The sequence below is a fragment of the Salvelinus fontinalis genome, unplaced genomic scaffold (genome assembly GCF_029448725.1).
Source record: "Salvelinus fontinalis isolate EN_2023a unplaced genomic scaffold, ASM2944872v1 scaffold_1687, whole genome shotgun sequence".
Lineage (NCBI taxonomy): Eukaryota > Metazoa > Chordata > Actinopteri > Salmoniformes > Salmonidae > Salvelinus > Salvelinus fontinalis.
Window position 1 is genome coordinate 1 of NW_026601896.1, and position 23,249 is coordinate 23,249.

General features: G+C 43.6%; 1 long non-coding RNA gene across 1 annotated transcript; it reads right to left on the reverse strand.

Moving 5' to 3' along the window:
* Positions 1-14,083: 14,083 nt before the first annotated feature.
* On the reverse strand, positions 14,084-22,290 carry LOC129849786 (uncharacterized). The gene is made up of 3 exons (XR_008758695.1): positions 22,135-22,290; positions 17,238-17,420; positions 14,084-14,173 (listed from the first exon to the last, which is right to left on the reverse strand). It is a non-coding gene; the product is annotated as an uncharacterized LOC129849786 (long non-coding RNA).
* Between the last annotated feature and the right edge of the window lie 959 nt (positions 22,291-23,249).

Below are 23,249 nucleotides of genomic sequence, written 5' to 3' on the forward strand. Positions count from 1 at the left end.
AGACAGTAACACTATGGGTTCATCATGTATCAGACAGTAACACTATGGGTTCATCATGTATCAGACAGTAACACTATGGGTTCATCATGTATCAACAGACAGTAACACTATGAGTTCATCAGGTATCAGACAGTAACACTATGGGTTCATCAGGTATCAGACAGTAACACTATGGGTTCATCAGGTATCAGACAGTAACACTATGGGTTCATCATGTATCAGACAGTAACACTATGGGTTCACCAGGTATCAGACAGTAACACTATGGGTTCATCATGTATCAGACAGTAACACTATGGGTTCATCAGGTATCAGACAGTAACACTATGGGTTCATCAGGTATCAGACAGTAACACTATGGGTTCATCATGTATCAGACAGTAACACTATGGGTTCATCAGGTATCAGACAGTAACACTATGGGTTCATCAGGTATCAGACAGACAGTAACACTATGGGTTCATCAGGTATCAGACAGTAACACTATGGGTTCATCAGGTATCAGACAGACAGTAACACTATGGGTTCATCAGGTATCAGACAGTAACACTATGGGTTCATCAGGTATCAGACAGTAACACTATGGGTTCATCATGTATCAGACAGTAACACTATGGGTTCATCAGGTATCAGACAGTAACACTATGGGTTCATCAGGTATCAGACAGTAACACTATGGGTTCATCAGGTATCAGACAGTAACACTATGGGTTCATCAGGTATCAGACAGTAACACTATGGGTTCATCATGTATCAGACAGTAACACTATGGGTTCATCAGGTATCAGACAGTAACACTATGGGTTCATCAGGTATCAGACAGTAACACTATGGGTTCATCAGGTATCAGACAGTAACACTATGGGTTCATCAGGTATCAGACAGTAACACTATGGGTTCATCATGTATCAACAGTAACACTATGGGTTCATCAGGTATCAGACAGTAACACTATGGGTTCATCAGGTTTCAGACAGTAACACTATGGGTTCATCAGGTATCAGACAGTAACACTATGGGTTCATCAGGTATCAGACAGTAACACTATGGGTTCATCAGGTATCAGACAGTAACACTATGGGTTCATCATGTATCAGACAGTAACACTATGGGTTCATCAGGTATCAACAGACAGTAACACTATGGGTTCATCAGGTATCAGACAGTAACACTATGGGTTCATCAGGTATCAGACAGTAACACTATGGGTTCATCATGTATCAGACAGTAACACTATGGGTTCATAAGGTATCAACAGACAGTAACACTATGGGTTCATCAGGTATCAGACAGTAACACTATGGGTTCATCAGGTATCAGACAGTAACACTATGGGTTCATCAGGTATCAGACAGTAACACTATGGGTTCATCAGGTATCAGACAGTAACACTATGGGTTCATCATGTATCAGACAGTAACACTATGGGTTCATCAGGTATCAGACATTAACACTATGGGTTCATCATGTATCAGACAGTAACACTATGGGTTCATCAGGTATCAACAGACAGTAACACTATGGGTTCATCAGGTATCAGACAGTAACACTATGGGTTCATCATGTATCAACAGACAGTAACACTATGGGTTCATCAGGTATCAGACAGTAACACTATGGGTTCATCAGGTATCAGACAGTAACACTATGGGTTCATCATGTATCAACAGACAGTAACACTATGGGTTCATCAGGTATCAACAGACAGTAACACTATGGGTTCATCAGGTATCAGACAGTAACACTATGGGTTCATCAGGTATCAACAGACAGTAACACTATGGGTTCATCAGGTATCAACAGACAGTAACACTATGGGTTCGTCATGTATCAGACAGTAACACTATGGGTTCATCAGGTATCAGACAGTAACACTATGGGTTCATCATGTATCAACAGACAGTAACACTATGGGTTCATCAGGTATCAGACAGTAACACTATGGGTTCATCAGGTATCAGACAGTAACACTATGGGTTCATCAGGTATCAGACAGTAACACTATGGGTTCATCATGTATCAGACAGTAACACTATGGGTTCATCAGGTATCAGACAGACAGTAACACTATGGGTTCATCATGTATCAGACAGTAACACTATGGGTTCATCAGGTATCAGACAGTAACACTATGGGTTCATCAGGTATCAGACAGTAACACTATGGGTTCATCATGTTTCAGACAGTAACACTATGGGTTCATCATGTATCAGACAGTAACACTATGGGTTCATCATGTATCAGACAGTAACACTATGGGTTCATCAGGTATCAGACAGTAACACTATGGGTTCATCAGGTATCAGACAGTAACACTATGGGTTCATCATGTATCAACAGACAGTAACACTATGGGTTCATCAGGTATCAGACAGTAACACTATGGGTCCATCAGGTATCAGACAGACAGTAACACTATGGGTTCATCAGGTATCAGACAGTAACACTATGGGTTCATCAGGTATCAGACAGTAACACTATGGGTTCATCATGTATCAGACAGTAACACTATGGGTTCATCAGGTATCAGACAGTAACACTATGGGTTCATCAGGTATCAACAGACAGTAACACTATGGGTTCATCAGGTATCAACAGACAGTAACACTATGGGTTCATCAGGTATCAGACAGACAGTAACACTATGGGTTCATCAGGTATCAGACAGTAACACTATGGGTTCATCAGGTTTCAGACAGTAACACTATGGGTTCATCAGGTATCAACAGACAGTAACACTATGGGTTCATCAGGTATCAGACAGACAGTAACACTATGGGTTCATCATGTATCAGACAGTAACACTATGGGTTCATCAGGTATCAGACAGTAACACTATGGGTTCATCAGGTATCAGACAGTAACACTATGGGTTCATCAGGTATCAGACAGTAACACTATGGGTTCATCGTGCATCAGACAGTAACATTATGGGTTCATCAGGTATCAGACAGTAACACTATGGGTTCATCAGGTATCAGACAGTAACACTATGGGTTCATCAGGTATCAGACAGTAACACTATGGGTTCATCAGGTATCAGACAGTAACACTATGGGTTCATCAGGTATCAGACAGTAACACTATGGGTTCATCATGTATCAGACAGTAACACTATGGGTTCATCAGGTATCAGACAGTAACACTATGGGTTCATCAGGTATCAGACAGTAACACTATGGGTTCATCAGGTATCAGACAGTAACACTATGGGTTCATCAGGTATCAACAGACAGTAACACTATGGGTTCATCAGGTATCAGACAGTAACACTATGGGTTCATCATGTATCAACAGACAGTAACACTACGGGTTCATCATGTATCAACAGACAGTAACACTATGGGTTCATCAGGTATCAGACAGTAACACTATGGGTTCATCATGTATCAACAGACAGTAACACTATGTGTTCATCATGTATCAACAGACAGTAACACTATGGGTTCATCAGGTATCAACAGACAGTAACACTATGGGTTCATCAGGTATCAGACAGTAACACTATGGGTTCATCAGGTATCAGACAGTAACACTATGGGTTCATCAGGTATCAGACAGTAACACTATGGGTTCATCATGTATCAACAGACAGTAACACTATGGGTTCATCAGGTATCAGACAGTAACACTATGGGTTCATCAGGTATCAGACAGTAACACTATGGGTTCATCAGGTATCAGACAGTAACACTATGGGTTCATCAGGTATCAGACAGTAACACTATGGGTTCATCAGGTATCAGACAGTAACACTATGGGTTCATCATGTATCAACAGACAGTAACACTATGGGTTCATCAGGTATCAGACAGTAACACTATGGGTTCATCAGGTATCAGACAGTAACACTATGGGTTCATCATGTATCAGACAGTAACACTATGGGTTCATCATGTATCAACAGACAGTAACACTATGGGTTCATCATGTATCAACAGACAGTAACACTATGGGTTCATCCGGTATCAGACAGTAACACTATGGGTTCATCAGGTATCAGACAGTAACACTATGGGTTCATCAGGTATCAGACAGTAACACTATGGGTTCATCAGGTATCAGACAGTAACACTATGGGTTCATCAGGTATCAGACAGTAACACTATGGGTTCATCATGTATCAGACAGTAACACTATGGGTTCATCAGGTATCAACAGACAGTAACACTATGGGTTCATCATGTATCAACAGACAGTAACACTATGGGTTCATCAGGTATCAACAGACAGTAACACTATGGGTTCATCAGGTATCAGACAGTAACACTATGGGTTCATCAGGTATCAGACAGTAACACTATGGGTTCATCAGGTATCATCAGACAGTAACACTATGGGTTCATCAGGTATCAGACAGTAACACTATGGGTTCATCAGGTATCAGACAGTAACACTATGGGTTCATCAGGTATCAGACAGTAACACTATGGGTTCATCAGGTATCAGACAGTAACACTATGGGTTCATCAGGTATCAGACAGTAACACTATGGGTTCATCAGGTATCATCAGACAGTAACACTATGGGTTCATCAGGTATCAGACAGTAACACTATGGGTTCATCATGTATCAACAGACAGTAACACTATGGGTTCATCAGGTATCAGACAGTAACACTATGGGTTCATCATGTATCAACAGACAGTAACACTATGGGTTCATCATGTATCAGACAGTAACACTATGGGTTCATCAGGTATCAGACAGTAACACTATGGGTTCATCAGGTATCAGACAGTAACACTATGGGTTCATCATATATCAACAGACAGTAACACTATGGGTTCATCAGGTATCAGACAGTAACACTATGGGTTCATCAGGTATCAGACAGTAACACTATGGGTTCATCAGGTATCAGACAGTAACACTATGGGTTCATCAGGTATCAGAGAGTAACACTATGGGTTCATCAGGTATCAGACAGTAACACTATGGGTTCATCATGTATCAGACAGTAACACTATGGGTTCATCAGGTATCAGACAGTAACACTATGGGTTCATCAGGTATCAACAGACAGTAACACTATGGGTTCATCAGGTATCAGACAGTAACACTATGGGTTCATCATGTATCAGACAGTAACACTATGGGTTCATCAGGTATCAGACAGTAACACTATGGGTTCATCAGGTATCAGACAGTAACACTATGGGTTCATCAGGTATCAGACAGTAACACTATGGGTTCATCAGGTATCAGACAGTAACACTATGGGTTCATCATGTATCAGACAGTAACACTATGGGTTCATCAGGTATCAGACAGTAACACTATGGGTTCATCAGGTATCAGACAGTAACACTATGGGTTCATCATGTATCAGACAGTAACACTATGGGTTCATCAGGTATCAGACAGTAACACTATGGGTTCATCATGTATCAGACAGTAACACTATGGGTTCATCATGTATCAGACAGTAACACTATGGGTTCATCAGGTATCAGACAGTAACACTATGGGTTCATCAGGTATCAGACAGTAACACTATGGGTTCATCATGTATCAGACAGTAACACTATGGGTTCATCAGGTATCAGACAGTAACACTATGGGTTCATCAGGTATCAGACTGTAACACTATGGGTTCATCAGGTATCAGACAGTAACACTATGGGTTCATCATGTTTCAGGCTCTTGACTTCCGTAACCCTTGATGCTATTTGATCACACACACACAAAACAAAGCGGAACTTTGTCTCAGGTTTTCAACAGTGAAAAGGCCTTCCGTCACCCTGGGTCTAGTTGTATCTGTATCACAGTACAATCACACCACATTACTCCTCATTAAACTCCCCAGACACACCGTGGAGGAATATCAATCTCTCAAATAGCTTTGTGATCCCGCTCTAGTTTCTCTGGGTGACGTGACGCTGTCTTTGGCGTTGGCTATTACAGTCTGTTACAGTGGAACGGGGAGGAGGGATAATTAGGTTTGCCATCTACATACTATCATTGTCTTGGTCACAACTCCTCATCAACAGCCTAAACCATGATGAACGGCACGGGAGGATCATCAACACAGTAAATATTCCTATATAAATATATAAAGTTGGCTGGTGTTTAATTAGTGGAATTCCTGATTAGTGTGCAGTGTTGTTCCCCCTGGAGTAAAGTCAATTTAAAAATAACAGGATGTCAACTGAGTTATACCTTCCTACATTTACCACACACACACACACACACACACACACACACACACACACTATGACCAATGATACAGACATGATACCTGGCTTTCTGATGTAGATCATCAAAGGTAAGGGAATATTTATCATATATTTTCTTGTTTATGTTGACGCCATCTTTGTGGCTGTGGTGTTTTACTTTTGAGCGTCGTCTCAGATTATAGCGTGGGTTTCTTTTTCCGTAAAGTTTTTTTTTGTAATCTGACACAGCGGTTGCATTAAGGAGAGGTATATCTATAATTACATGTGTATTATCATCTATATTTATGAGTATTTCTGTTGAAACGATGTGGCTATGCAAAGTCACTTGATATTTTTGCCACTAGTGAATCTAGTCGCCTCAATGTAAACTCAAGATGTTTTGATATAAATATGAATTTAGTCAAACAAAACATGCATGTATTGTGTAACATGAAGTCCTATGAGTGTCATCTGATGAAAATAATCGAAGGTTAGTGATTAATTTTATCTCTATACTGGTTTTTGTGAAGCTATCTTCTGAGTTGTACCTTCCTTCCTACATTTACCACACACACACACACTATGCCCAATGATACAGACATGATACCTGGCAGAAAAGCCCGTTGTCACTCCTCTACAAGGGTCACTATAAAGATGTCCCACTGACTCAATAGAAGAGTTACTATAAAGATGTCCCACTGACTCAATAGAAGGGTCACTATAAAGATGTCCCACTGACTCAATAGAAGGGTCACTATAAAGATGTCCCACTGACTCAATAGAAGGGTCACTATAAAGATGTCCCACTGACTCAATAGAAGGGTCACTATAAAGATGTCCCACTGACTCAATAGAAGAGTTACTATAAAGATGTCCCACTGACTCAATAGAAGAGTTACTATAAAGATGTCCCACTGACTCAATAGAAGGGTCACTATAAAGATGTCCCACTGACTCAATAGAAGAGTTACTATAAAGATGTCCCACTGACTCAATAGAAGAGTTACTATAAAGATGTCCCACTGACTCAATAGAAGGGTCACTATAAAGATGTCCCACTGACTCAATAGAAGGGTCACTATAAAGATGCCCCACTGACTCAATAGAAGGGTCACTATAAAGACGCCCCACTGACTCAATAGAAGGGTTACTATAAAGATGTCCCACTAGGCTACCTGCCGCCCCTTAACCACTAGGCTACCTGCCACCCCTACACTCTAACCACTAGGCTACCTGCCACCCCTACACTCTAACCACTAGGCTACCTGCCACCCCTACACTAACCATTAGGCTACCTGCTACCCTACACTCTAACCACTAGGCTACCTGCCGCCCCTGAAGATGAACCATTGATTCCATAGAAGAGTTTTAATGGAGATGAACCGCCGGTTCAATGGAGATGAACCGCCGGTTCAATGGAGATGAACCGCCGGTTCAATGGAGATGAACCGCCGGTTCAATGGAGATGAACCGCCGGTTCAATGGAGATGAACCGCCGGTTCAATGGAGATGAACCGCCGGTTCAATGGAGATGAACCGCCGGTTCAATGGAGATGAACCGCCGGTTCAATGGAGATGAACCGCCGATTCAATGGAGATGAACCGCCGATTCAATGGAGATGAACCGCCGATTCAATGGAGATGAACCGCCGATTCAATGGAGATGAACCGTCGATTCAATGGAGATGAACCGTCGATTCAATGGAGATGAACCGTCGATTCAATGGAGATGAACCGTCGATTCAATGGAGATGAACCGTCGATTCAATGGAGATGAACCGTCGATTCAATAGAGATGAACCGTCGATTCAATAGAGATGAACCGTCGATTCAATAGAGATGAACCGTCGATTCAATAGACGATGAACCAACCGTCGATTCAATAGACGATGAACCAACCGTCGATTCAATAGACGATGAACCAACCGTCGATTCAATAGACGATGAACCAACCGTCGATTCAATAGACGATGAACCAACCGTCGATTCAATAGACGATGAACCAACCGTCGATTCAATAGACGATGAACCAACCGTCGATTCAATAGACGATGAACCAACCGTCGATTCAATAGACGATGAACCAACCGTCGATTCAATAGACGATGAACCAACCGTCGATTCAATAGACGATGAACCAACCGTCGATTCAATAGACGATGAACCAACCGTCGATTCAATAGACGATGAACCAACCGTCGATTCAATAGACGATGAACCAACCGTCGATTCAATAGACGATGAACCAACCGTCGATTCAATAGACGATGAACCAACCGTCGATTCAATAGACGATGAACCAACCGTCGATTCAATAGACGATGAACCAACCGTCGATTCAATAGACGATGAACCAACCGTCGATTCAATAGACGATGAACCAACCGTCGATCCAATAGAAGATGAACCAACCGTCGATCCAATAGAAGATGAACCAACCGTCGATCCAATAGAAGATGAACCAACCGTCGATCCAATAGAAGATGAACCAACCGTCGATCCAATAGAAGATGAACCAACCGTCGATCCAATAGAAGATGAACCAACCGTCGATCCAATAGAAGATGAACCAACCGTCGATCCAATAGAAGATGAACCAACCGTCGATCCAATAGAAGATGAACCATCGATTCAATGAAGATGAACCAACCGTCGATCCAATAGAAGATGAACCAACCGTCGATCCAATAGAAGATGAACCAACCGTCGATCCAATAGAAGATGAACCAACCGTCGATCCAATAGAAGATGAACCAACCGTCGATCCAATAGAAGATGAACCATCGATTCAATGGAGATGAACCATCGATTCAATGAAGATGAACCATCGATTCAATGGAATAGTTATTATAAAGATCAATGGAGGCTGCTGAGGGGAGGATGGCTCATAATAAAATGGCTGGAACAAACATGTCTGATACCATTCCATTGACTCCAATGACTCCAGTGTGAGCCGTCCTCCCCTCAGCACTGTTAGGTTCTAACTATCAGAGAAAGAACTCGACGGACACTATGAAAGCTTAAACCAAGTTCATTCTTCCCCGAGAGTGAAACAGCTGAACAGACGACAACATATTCACACAAGCGCTGATATTTAACCCTTTCTCCTATGCCGAGTCTCCTCCTACACATCTGAACAGCCAATGCGTCCCTGTTGCTAGGCAGAACCTTAGTGATATCCGTTCTTCCTCATTTCGTCTGACCTGACCTTTGCCCCAAAGTAGAGGTCGACTGATTATGATTTTTCAACGCCGATACCGATTATTTGAGGTCCCCCCCAAAAAAGCCGATACCAATTAAAATCGGACGATTTTTATAAATATATTTGTAAATGACAATTACAACAATACTGAATAAACACTTTTATTTTAACTTAATATAATATATAAATAAAATCTATTTAGTCTCCAATAAATAATGAAACAGTCAAATTGGTTTAAATAATGCAAAAACACAGTGTTGGAGAAGAAAGTAAAAGTGCAATATGTGCCATGTAAAAAAGCTAAACGTTTAAGTTCCTTGCTCAGAACATATGAAAACTGGTGGGTCAATATTCCCAGTTCTTCAAAATTCCCAGTTAAGAAGTTTTAGGTTATAGTTATTCTAAGAAGTTTAAGGTTGTAGTTATTATAGGAATTATGACGCGTCGACTATTTCTCTCTCAGTACCATTTTGTATTTCATATACCTTTTACTATTGGATGTTCTTATATGCACCATAGTATTGCCAGCCTAATCTCGGGAGTTGACAGGCTTGAAGTCATATACAGCACAATGCTTGAAGCATTGCTAAGTGCTGCTGGCGAACGCAGTAAAGTTTGAATGAACGCTTAGGAGCCTGCTGCTGCCCTACCACCGCTCAGTCAGACTGCTCTATCAAATACCAATTCATAGACTTCATTATAATAAACACACAGAAATACGAGCCTTTGGTCATTAATATGGTCGAATCTGGAAACTATCATTTCGAAAACAAAACGTTTATTCTTTCAGTGAAATACGGAACCGTTATGTATTTTATCGAACAGGTGGCATCCCTAAGCCTAAATATTGCTGTTACATTGCACAACCTTTAATGTTATGTCATAATTACGTAAAATTCAGATAAATGAGTTGGCAACGAGCCAGGCGGCCCAAACTGCTGCATATACCCTGACTCTGAATGCACTTAACGCAAGAGTTGTCACACAATTTCCCTAGTTAATATTGCCTGCTAACATAAATTTTCTTTTAGCTAAATATGCAGGTTTAAAAATATATACTTCTGTGTATTGATTAAGGCGTCTACGGTTAGGTACATTTGTGCAAAGATTGTGCTTTTTTTGGGCAATGTGCTTTTGTTAAATCGTCAACCGTTTGGCAAAGTTGAAGTAGGCTGTGATTCGATGATAAATTAACAGGCACCGCATCGATTATATTCAACTCAGGACAAGCTAGATAAACTAGTAATATCATCAACCATGTGTAGTTAACCTAGTAATATCATCAACCATGTGTAGTTAACCTAGTAATATCATCAACCATGTGTAGTTAACCTAGTAATATCATCAACCATGTGTAGATAACCTAGTAATATCATCAACCATGTGTAGTTAACCTAGTAATATCATCAACCATGTGTAGTTAACCTAGTAATATCATCAACCATGTGTAGTTAACCTAGTAATATCATCAACCATGTGTAGTTAACCTAGTAATATCATCAACCATGTGTAGTTAACTAGTGATTATATTCAACTCAGGACAAGCTAGTTAACCTAGTAATATCATCAACCATGTGTAGTTAACCTAGTAATATCATCAACCATGTGTAGTTAACCTAGTAATATCATCAACCATGTGTAGTTAACCTAGTAATATCATCAACCATGTGTAGTTAACCTAGTAATATCATCAACCATGTGTAGTTAACCTAGTAATATCATCAACCATGTGTAGTTAACTAGTAATATCATCAACCATGTGTAGTTAACCTAGTAATATCATCAACCATGTGTAGTTAACCTAGTAATATCATCAACCATGTGTAGTTAACCTAGTAATATCATCAACCATGTGTAGTTAACTAGTGATTATGTGAAGATTGATTGTTTTTTATAAGTTTAATGCTAGCTAGCAACTTACCTTGGCTCCTTGCTGCACTTGCGTAACAGGTAGTCAAGCCTGCCACGCAGGTTCCTCGTGGATTGCAATGTAATCCGCCACAATCGGCGTCCAAAAATGCAGATTACCGATTGTTATGAAAACTTGAAAATCGTCCCTAATTTAAAATCGGTCGACCTCCACCCCAAAGTACTCACTCCACCCCAACTCACGGCTGTCATGGCGCCTGGTACCAGACTGTGTCTCTTCTCCTCCCAGAGGATCCCTGACGTCTGACAATAACATATCCTGACATCATGTAAACGTTATACATTACCCTCTCTCCCTCAGTGACATGAAGAAGTATATTTCATATTCTCAGAACCCCTCAGGAGCCTCCACTGATAAACAGGCAACAGTTTATCCAATACAGTCACACTCTGCCCGCGTCCAAAATGACACCCTATTCCCTTTATAGCGCACTACATTCGACCAGGGCCCATAGTGCACTATGTAGGGAGTGGTTCGGGACACCCCCTCAGTAATACACCCCTCTGTCTTCATCACGCCACTCTCAGGAAGAAAGCCTGTCAGTCTCAGAGTGGAGATGAGGACCTGTGGGACTCAACACCTGATCATTATTCAACACAGTACCATGCTGATTCTGTGAAGCTATAAACCACATGATTAAATAGAACACCACTATGTTGTAATGTCTACGGTTCCATTGGAACCATACGGAACACAGAACACTACCAACACTCTAGAACACGACTATGTTGTAATGTCTACGGTTCCATTGGAACCATAAGGAACACAGAACACAGAACACTACCAACACCACTATGTTGTAATGTCTACGGTTCTATTGAAACCATATGGAACACAGAACACTACCAACACTCTAGAACACGACTATGTTGTAATGTCTACGGTTCCATTGGAACCATAAGGAACACAGAACACAGAACACTACCAACACCACTATGTTGTAATGTCTACGGTTCCATTGGAACCATAAGGAACACAGAACACTACCAACACCACTATGTTGTAATGTCTACGGTTCCATTGGAACCATAAGGAACACAGAACACAGAACACTACCAACACCACTATGTTGTAATGTCCACGGTTCCATTGGAACCATAAGGAACACAGAACACTACCAACACTACTATGTTGTAATGTCTACGGTTCCATTGGAACCATACGGAACACAGAACACTACCAACACCACTATGTTGTAATGTCTACGGTTCTATTGGAACCATAAGGAACACAGAACACTACCAACACCACTATGTTGTAATGTCTACGGTTCTATTGGAACCATACGGAACACAGAACACTACCAACACCACTATGTTGTAATGTCTACGGTTCTATTGGAACCATAAGGAACACAGAACACTACCAACACCACTATGTTGTAATGTCTACGGTTCTATTGGAACCATACGGAACACAGAACACTACCAACACTACTATGTTGTAATGTCTACGGTTCTATTGGAACCATAAGGAACACAGAACACTACCAACACCACTATGTTGTAATGTCTACGGTTCTATTGGAACCATACGGAACACAGAACACTACCAACACTACTATGTTGTAATGTCTACGGTTCTATTGGAACCATAAGGAACACAGAACACTACCAACACCACTATGTTGTAATGTCTACGGTTCTATTGGAACCATAAGGAACACAGAACACTACCAACACCACTATGTTGTAATGTCTACGGTTCTATTGGAACCATAAGGAACACAGAACACAGAACACTACCAACACCACTATGTTGTAATGTCTACGGTTCTATTGGAACCATAAGGAACACAGAACACTACCAACACCACTATGTTGTAATGTCTACGGTTCTATTGGAACCATACGGAACACAGAACACTACCAACACTCTAGAACACGACTATGTTGTAATGTCTACGGTTCTATTGGAACCATACGGAACACAGAACACAGAACACTACCAACACTCTAGAACACGACTATGTTGTAATGTCTACGGTTCTATTGGAACCATACGGAACACAGAACACAGAACACTACCAACACCACTATGTTGTAATGTCTACGGTTCTATTGGAACCATACGGAACACAGAACACAGAACACTACCAACACCACTATGTTGTAATGTCTACGGTTCTATTGGAACCATACGGAACACAGAACACAGAACACTACCAACACCACTATGTTGTAATGTCTACGGTTCCATTGGAACCATACGGAACACAGAACACAGAACACTACCAACACCACTATGTTGTAATGTCTACGGTTCCATTGGAACCATACGGAACACAGAACACAGAACACTACCAACACTCTAGAACAACTTTTACACCCAAACCAAACCTGGTGTCTCAGGTCTAAAAATCCGATCCTGATTAGATGCAGTAGAACTGGTTTCCAGGACCAGAGTTGAGTTGGAGGGTTCAAGAACATAGCTGGTTGTAGAAATCCAAATCTCACATTGTTGTTATTTACACACACACACACACACACACACACACACACACACACACACATTAAACATGGCAAGGAGGACAGCGGTTACGTTTGGTTCACCTTGTTCACGCTGGCCTGAAGCTTTTCACTAAAGTCGGTGCGTATTTGTTTATTTTCTGGAGGAGATTTTGGGATTGTGATGTGTGTAGGCTTCAGCAGACAAGGCCCTCAGCTGTCTGAGGCCTGTCAAACCAACACTCTGAACTACTAGTGAGAGAACCAGGGAGGGTGCCAATTAATGCCCCCCCTCCTCCTCCTCCTCCCTCCCCGTCATTAATTATTAAAGAGATACTTACTGGTTTACTGAACGGATGGATGGAATGGAACTAAAGATGCTTTCTCTAATGTCCTGCCTCAGGGTGCCTTTGGCCTTCAGAATCTCCACAAAGTACTGCAAGAGAGCACACACACACACACAAACAGAGACAAGAAAGAAGAACTTAGTATTTGTCTCGCCATTTGTCTAGCTAAGCCTGTCTGCTATCTGGCTGTATGGTGCTGCATTGGTTCCATTGGATTCCCATGAGACTGAAACGGTTTAGGAGATTACACCACGGACAACTCAAAGACTCCTAGTCCGCGTCCCTGATGGACCTCTAGTCGAGGATTGGCCGATTTCACGATGGCATCGTCTATTAAAAAAAAAGGGGGGGAAAACGACAATGTTTGGAGGCCATCGTCGACGGTGACGACATCGTGATGTCACAAACAACGGTTTTAACATATTTGAACTTGACTGCACCACCGGAGTCTGGCAGCGCACAGCAGATCAGCCCATTGAAATGGCCCATTCCCTATTGGCCGTAGCCTATTCCCTATTGGCCGTAGCCCATTCCCTATTGGCCGTAGCCTACACGTTCAATACACAGCAGGGAGACATGCCAAATGGCCCATTCCCTATTGGCCGTAGCCTATTCCCTATTGGCCGTAGCCTACACGTTCAATACACAGCAGGTCGACATGCCAAATGGCCCATTCCCTATTGGCCGTAGCCCATTCCCTATTGGCCGTAGCCTATTCCCTATTGGCCGTAGCCTACACGTTCAATACACAGCAGCTCGACATGCCAAATGACCTATTCCCTATTGGCCGTAGCCTATTCCCTATTGGCCGTAGCCTATTCCCTATTGGCCGTAGCCTATTCCCTATTGGCCGTAGCCTATTCCCTATTGGCCGTAGCCTATTCCCTATTGGCCGTAGCCTATTCCCTATTGGCCGTAGCCTATTCCCTATTGGCCGTAGCCTATTCCCTATTGGCCGTAGCCTATTCCCTATTGGCCGTAGCCTATTCCCTATTGGCCGTAGTCTATTCCCTATTGGCCGTAGTCTACACGTTCAATACACAGCAGCTCGACATGCCAAATGGCCCATTCCCTATTGGCCGTAGCCTATTCCCTATTGGCCGTAGCCTATTCCCTATTGGCCGTAGTCTACACGTTCAATACACAGCAGCTCGACATGCCAAATGACCTATTCCCTATTGGCCGTAGCCTATTCCCTATTGGCCGTAGCCTATTCCCTATTGGCCGTAGCCTACACGTTCAATACACAGCAGGTCGGTGTACTGAACGTCGGTGTATTCAACATAATGCAAGAGAACAAAGTAGATAGTAGAGAGAGCGGAGAGTACCCCTCTCCTCTCCAATGTGGGGTCATCACGGGCCTGTTGTTTTAACATGTGGGGTCATCACGGGCCCAGGTAAATGTTTATTGGTCAATAGCGGCCATGTTGTTTTAGAGTACTAGTCTGTATTGCGTTGAGAGATCTTTGTCCGTAGATGCCACATGTCAAGTGTCATGCAGATCGGTCATTCAGTGCCAGAAGAGTTGCATTTTAAGTGATGATTTTCACGATTTTCCCCCAAAGTGTAAATAGCGCCCTCTATCCTCAACAGGTTTTAAGTGTTTTTCACAAAATGAAAAAAGGAAGTGAAATCCATCATGGCAGACAGTGTGAGCTAGTCTTTATAAACTCATAGTACAGCGCTCCGCCCATCTGAAGGGAAACACTGTCGGCCTGTATTCAGAAGAGGATCAGAGCAGGAGTGCTGATCTAGGATCAGGCCCCCCCTGTCTATGTAATCTGATTCATTATGATCTAGGATCAGGCCCCCCCCTGTCTATGTAATCTGATTCATTATGATCTAGGATCAGGTCCCCCTGTCTACGTAATCTGATTCCTTATGATCTAGGATCAGGTCCCCCTGTCTATGTAATCTGATTCATTATGATCTAGGATCAGGTCCCCCTGTCTACGTTATCTGATTCATTATGATCTAGGATCAGGTCCCCCCTGTCTATGTAATCAGATTCATTAAAATCTAGGATCAGGTCCCCCGTCTATGTAATCTGATTCATTATCATCTAGGATCAGGTCCTCCTCTCCATGTAATCTGATTCATTATGATCTAGGATCAGGTCCCTCCTCTCCATGTAATCTGATTCATTATGATCTAGGATCAGGTCCCTCCTCTCCATGTAATCTGATTCATTATGATCTAGGATCAGGTCCTCCTCTCCATGTAATCTGATTCATTATGATCTAGGATCAGGACCCCCCTCTCCATGTAATCTGATTCATTATGATCTAGGATCAGGTCCCTCCTCTCCATGTAATCTGATTCATTATGATCTAGGATCAGGTCCCTCCTCTCCATGTAATCTGATTCATTATGATCTAGGATCAGTTCACCCTGTCCATGTAATCTGATTCATTATGATCTAGGATCAGTTCACCCTGTCCATGTAATCTGATTCATTATGATCTAGGATCAGGTCCCTCCTCTCCATGTAATCTGATTCATTATGATCTAGGATCAGGCCCCCACCCCCCATCTATGTAATCTGATTCATTATGATCTAGGATCAGGTCCCCCCTCTCCATGTAATCTGATTCATTATAATCTAGGATCAGGTCCCCCCTCTCCATGTAATCTGATTCATTATAATCTAGGATCAGGTCCCCCTCCATGTAATCTGATTCATTATGATCCAAAACACTGATCCTAGATCAGCACTCTATGAGTGAGGGTTACATAGAGAGGGGGACCTGAGGGTCTATAGTAAGGGCAGCAGGTAGCCAAGAGGTTAAGCACGTCGGGCCAGTAACCAAAAAGGACGCTGGTTCGAATCCCAGAGCCAGCAAGGCGGACAAATCTGCCGTTATGCCCTTGAGCAAGGCAGTTTAACCCCCAACATCAACACGAGGCGCCGATGACGTGGATACGGAAGACATTTCTGTGGAATGCATTCAGTTGTACAATTACCTCGGTATCTCATTTCCTGTTTAAGCAGGACAAATGGTTGAGTCCCAAAATGGCCCCCATATTCCAAGCACAGTTCACTACTGTTGAACACAGCTCCATGGGTCCAGATCAAAACTAGAACACACTAATAGGGAATAGGGTGTAATTTGGGACGTGTGACAGTATAAATAGCAGGTGTTGTTGACTAACCGTGTTGACTAGTTGTAGTTGTTTACAGTATTTCTGTTCAGTTTGGACCAGGGCCCTGGCTGTACGGGTTCTCTTTCTCTCCCACTTCTCTCTCTGCTCCTGGACACTACGGCTGCCGGTCGGGTCCACGGGGGTGGGGGAGAAACTCATGGTCCTTCTGGGGCGGACTCCAGATCAGGACAACTGTAGACAGATGGAATCATTAAGGGGAGAAACTCATGGTCCTTCTGGGAATGACTCCAGATCAGGACAACTGTAGGCAGATGGCATCATTAGGGGGAGAAACTCATGGTCCTTCTGGGGCGGACACTGACTCCAGATCAGGACAACTGTAGGCAGATGAAATCATTAGGGGGAGAAACTCATGGTATTACTGGGGCTGACTCCAGATCAGGACAACTGTAGACAGATGAAATCATTAAGGGGAGAAACTCATGGTCCTTCTGGGGCGGACTCCAGATCAGGACAACTGTAGACAGATGAAATCATTAAGGGGAGAAACTCATGGTCCTTCTGGGGCGGACTCCAGATCAGGACAACTGTAGGCAGATGAAATCATTAGGGGGAGAAACTCATGGTATTACTGGGGCTGACTCCAGATCAGGACAACTGTAGACAGATGAAATCATTAAGGGGAGAAACTCATGGTCCTTCTGGGGCGGACTCCAGATCAGGACAACTGTAGACAGATGGCATCATTAGGGGGAGAAACTCATGGTCCTTCTGGGGCGGACACTGACTCCAGATCAGGACAACTGTAGACAGATATAATCATTAAGGGGAGAAACTCATGGTATTACTGGGGCTGACTCCAGATCAGGACAACTGTAGACAGATGGAATCATTAAGGGGAGAAACTCATGGTATTACTGGGGCGGACACTGACTCCAGATCTGTAGAGAATAAAACATTGGACATTTTCTTACTTTTTCCAAACCATTATAGGTTTCTGAAATTCACTAGGCCTAGAAATCTCACCTGAAGTTTGTGAAAAAGCTATATCCAACAGCAATATTGACAATCACACTAATATTTTTTTACATCGTCAAGGAATAAGTATTTCATAGAGTTCAATAACCAATAGTATTACAGAAGACCCAAGGACACAGTGCTGAGGAAGGAACTGTGTTTAATGATGCAATTAGTCCCTCGCACGCTCGCTCTCTGACCCAGTCCTCCCTCGCACGCTCGCTCTCTGACCCAGTCCTCCCTCGCACGCTCGCTCTCTGACCCAGTCCTCCCTCGCACGCTCGCTCTCTGACCCAGTCCTCCCTCGCACGCTCGCTCTCTGACCCAGTCCTCCCTCGCACGCTCGCTCTCTGACCCAGTCCTCCCTCGCACGCTCGCTCTCTGACCCAGTCCTCCCTCGCACGCTCGCTCTCTGACCCAGTCCTCCCTCGCACGCTCGCTCTCTGACCCAGTCCTCCCTCGCACGCTCGCTCTCTGACCCAGTCCTCCCTCGCACGCTCGCTCTCTGACCCAGTCCTCCCTCGCACGCTCGCTCTCTGACCCAGTCCTCCCTCGCACGCTCGCTCTCTGACCCAGTCCTCCCTCGCACGCTCGCTCTCTGACCCAGTCCTCCCTCGCACGCTCGCTCTCTGACCCAGTCCTCCCTCGCACGCTCGATCGCTGACCCAGTCCTCCCTCTCCCTCTCTCCCTGACCCAGTCCTCTCTCCCTGACCCAGTCCTCTCTCCCTCTCTCCCTGACCCAGTCCTCTCTCCCTCTCTCCCTGACCCAGTCCTCTCCCTGACCCAGTCCTCTCTCCCTGACCCAGTCCTCTCTCCCTGACCCAGTCCTCTCTCCCTCTCTCCCTGACCCAGTCCTCTCTCCCTGCCTCTCTCTCTGACCCAGTCCGTCCTCTCTCCCTCTCTCTCTGACCCAGTCCGTCCTCTCTCCCTCTCTCTCTGACCCAGTCTGTCCTCTCTCCCTCTCTCTCTGACCCAGTCTGTCCTCTCTCCCTCCCAGAAAGGCACTCTGTGTGTCATTGATCAGACCCTGTTGTTTACAGTGTGTGAGTTAGTGAAAGGCTGTCGTTGACGCTCGGCACCCTGGGAGACGTCACTGGGGTTAATTGCTGCTAAAGCGCTGCCCTCAGACTTTAAGTAATGGCCCTGGATTCTAACGGTCGTGCCAAATGGCACCCTATTCCCTTTTATAGTGCACCACGGGCCCTGGTCTAAAGTAGTGCACTATAAAGGGAATAGGGCCCTGGTCTAACATAGTGCACTATAAAGGGGAAACAGGGTGCCATTTGGGACACATCCCAGGTGTCTCAGCCTGCTCTATGGTGCTACAGAGGAGATGACACTAATGAGGGGGTCCAGGGAGGATACCTAGTTAAGGGACAACAAGGCGAGAAGAGGGAGTCAGAGATAGGGAGAAAGCACTGGGTTACATACACAGAGAGAGAGAGAGAGAGAGAGATGGAGAGAGAGAACGGGAGGACACCTCTTAGCCAGGGGACATGAAGGGAGAAAGGGGGAGGTCACCTCTTAGCCAGGGGACATGAAGGGAGAGAGGGAGAGAGAAAGGGAGGACACCTCTTAGCCAGTGGACATGAAGGGAGAGAGAACGGGAGGACACCTCTTAGCCAGGGGACATGAAGGGAGAGAGAGAAAGGGAGGTCACCTCTTAGCCAGGGGATATGAAGGGAGAGAGAAAGGGAGGTCACCTCTTAGCCAGGGGACATGAAGGGAGAGAGAAAGGGAGGACACCTCTTAGCCAGGGGACATGAAGGGAGAGAGAAAGGGAGGTCACCTCTTAGCCAGGGGACATGAAGGGAGAGAGAAAGGGAGGTCACCTCTTAGCCAGGGGACATGAAGGGAGAGAGAAAGGGAGGTCACCTCTTAGCCAGGGGACATGAAGGGAGGACACATCTTAGCCAGGGGACATGAAGGGAGGACACCTCTTAGCCAGGGGACATGAAGGGAGAGAGAAAGGGGGAGGTCAATAGAAGGGCATGTGAAAGCACCTCTTAGCTAATAGGAAGCAGGCATGTCTGTCTTCCATTCCTCCTTGTGTCATGACATGTTGGGAGGTTTCCCCCATTAGCAGTAAAGACCTTTTCAGACTGTAGGTCAGATTCAGTCTATTACGATCATCACGTCACAGTGTGCGACGGTACCAGATTCAAATCTGGATATCAGCCTGGCCACAATTGGCCCCGGGTCGTCCGGGTTAGAGAGAGGGTTTGGCCGGCTGGGATGTCCTGGTCCCATCGCGTTCTAGCGACTCCTTGTGGCGGCTGGGCGCAGTGCACGCTGACTTCGATACTCAGCTGTACTGTGTCTCTTCCGACAGATTGGTGCGGCTGGCTTCCGGGTGAAGCGAGCACTCTGTCAAGAAGCAGTGCGGCTTGGCGGGGTCGTGTTTCAGAGGACGCATGTCTCACGACAAATCGCCTCTCCCGAGTCCGTACGGGAGAGGCAGCGATGAGACAAGACTAATATATAAATTTCCTTTAAGGTATTTTTACTTTTACTCAAGTATGACAATTGAGTACTTCTTCCACCACTGGGAGAAAGCTGATTGCATTTGTTTTGGAACCAGACTGCCTCCTGGGGTGAGGCTTACCCTGGCATGACGTTGTGATAACCATGTACATCTCTCCCGGGACAAGGTGACTTTTATCAACATATTCGGCTCTATTTATTCTCAGGTTCTAGAATGCTGATTAGCACCAATGTAGACATCATGGAAGACTACAAATCCCTGCAAGTCATCTCTGTCTGACACCCTTTGTTAAACAGGTATCGTGTCAATTTAAAACTTGCACAAGACAGTTCACAGAGTTGTACATTTTAAAAGAAATGTAGCCAATATATTAATTACTCAAATGCAGCTAGATCGCTAATCCAGAGTCTTACCTTTACCTCAATTTGGCAGTCTTGTCCAGATTATGGTATTCGTAGTTCTTTATGATAGCCACGAGCAACTAATTAGTATTTCATTTTTAAGGGGGTAAATACAGGCAAATATATTGCTAAAAGTCACCTTGTCCTATAGAGATTTACAGTTAGCATAAACGTTGTGCCAGGTTAAGCATAAACGAAACACAGAACCTTTTTTTCCCTTCACCTTTATTTAACCAGGTAAGCTAGTTGAGAACAAGTTGTCATTTACAACTGTGACCTGGCCAAGATAAAGCAAAGCAGTGTGACACAAACAACAACACAGAGTTACACATGGAATAAACAAACATACAGTCAACACAATAGAGGGAAAAAAGAAAGTCTACCTTATTTTAAGGGTTTCTAAAAATCTGTTATGGGAAAAATTAATGGTGGAAAAACAATTGGAACCATTTTCTTGTTTAACCCTTAGGTTTTATGGGTAATATGACTACCGGTATTCTATTCAAAGACCATGGCGGAAGTCGGCTCAAAACAAGTGACGTAGAAGCAGGTGGAATGAGTGGGATTCTGTGTTCACACGTGTACAAGTGATTTCTTTTGATAAACACGACTTATCTGCATTCCGAATGAAAAGTAGTTTGAAAAAGGACATGTGTTTCAGGACGATGCATCATTCTGCCTTGTTGACAACATAACCGAGCGGAGCAGATTACTGTTCAACTTGAGAAGGGCACTCCTCCCTCACCGCGTATGCGCGTTCAAATGCGTCTTGCATGCGACGAAGTAACACGTTGTGTAACTTACAGGACAACATTTCTAAAAAAAGTTTTCAAAAAACATAACTGAAATGTTTCTCGACGTGAGCACCGCAAATAACGTTTAGCTTTAACAACAAACGATGAACGTAGCTAGCCCTGTTTTCTGCAAAGTTACACGACAACGTCGAGGAAAGCAACATGGTTTAAGGTAGTGACTAGACTTACACATTTACAGCGATATAACTGTTATACACTACATAAAATGTTGAAAAGATTCACAAACCTGTCAACGTCTTCTTATCTGTTCAAAATTGAAATCCAGGCGCTCTTTTCGGGCTGCTGTTTCTTCCGGGTTGTCGAGCAACACTATTGGCTCCCGGTCCCCCAGGGGATATGACAGCGTCGAAACTGACCCGCCCAGCCTTGTGACACAGCAGGATGTCAACAAGACCGTATGTTGCGACGTCCAGAAGCGCATCTCTTTTCCACACAATAGATATGTTCGAGTTGTAAAACTAGTTTTCATTTGGAAGGCATATAAAGCGTTTTAATGAAAAGCAATCACTTTTGCATGTGAAAACACAGAGTCATAACTCATTACCAGGGTTACGGAGTAACTGATTACATGTAATCTGAGTACAACAAATGTAATCAGTTACATTTTAACAGAAAAATGGTATTGTAATCAGATTACAGATACTTTTGAAAAACTGGATGTTTCCTTTTAAATTTAGAAAGGATCTTTGTGAGAAAAACACATTACGACACCTTTCTGTTTTCTCAATGACATTCAATTCAGCATTGAAAAAAACGACGCAAGTTTAAGTTTGTTCCACCTGAACGAATCTAACCACAAGTTAGAGACCGCTATGATGACACACGATGTGTTTAATGGATCCTTTTTGTCTTCTAATGGCACTTAAAGTGAAACTGACAGCGTTTTAATAACATGACATCTTGTTCAAATCTGTTCATATACAGCCCCAGGAAGAATATGGTGCCTTTTTTTTTTTTTTTTTTACATTTTCTGACAAGCGAGCGTTTAGATTTGGTCATAAATTCATAGAATGTTTGGGAATTACATACAGTAAGTCATTTGTGAAAATTCTATAGCAATATAGAGTGGGAAAGCGGTCTTGTGTTTGGACAATTAATAGACACTGCAGTAAATAAACCATCTGTCTGATCCAGGACCAGAGTCTACGCAGACCGGTGCACCATATACCCAATCAGAACTACAGTAGGCCTATATGCAAACAAGCCATTTGGCACACAGGCCTGGCGTCACTCCCTTTGAACTGGACTATCTCCCCCGCAGTTGCCTATGCGCATCAACAACAACAAGATCAACAGCAAATGTTTTCCAGAGTAATATGAGCTAAACATCTAACGAGGGAA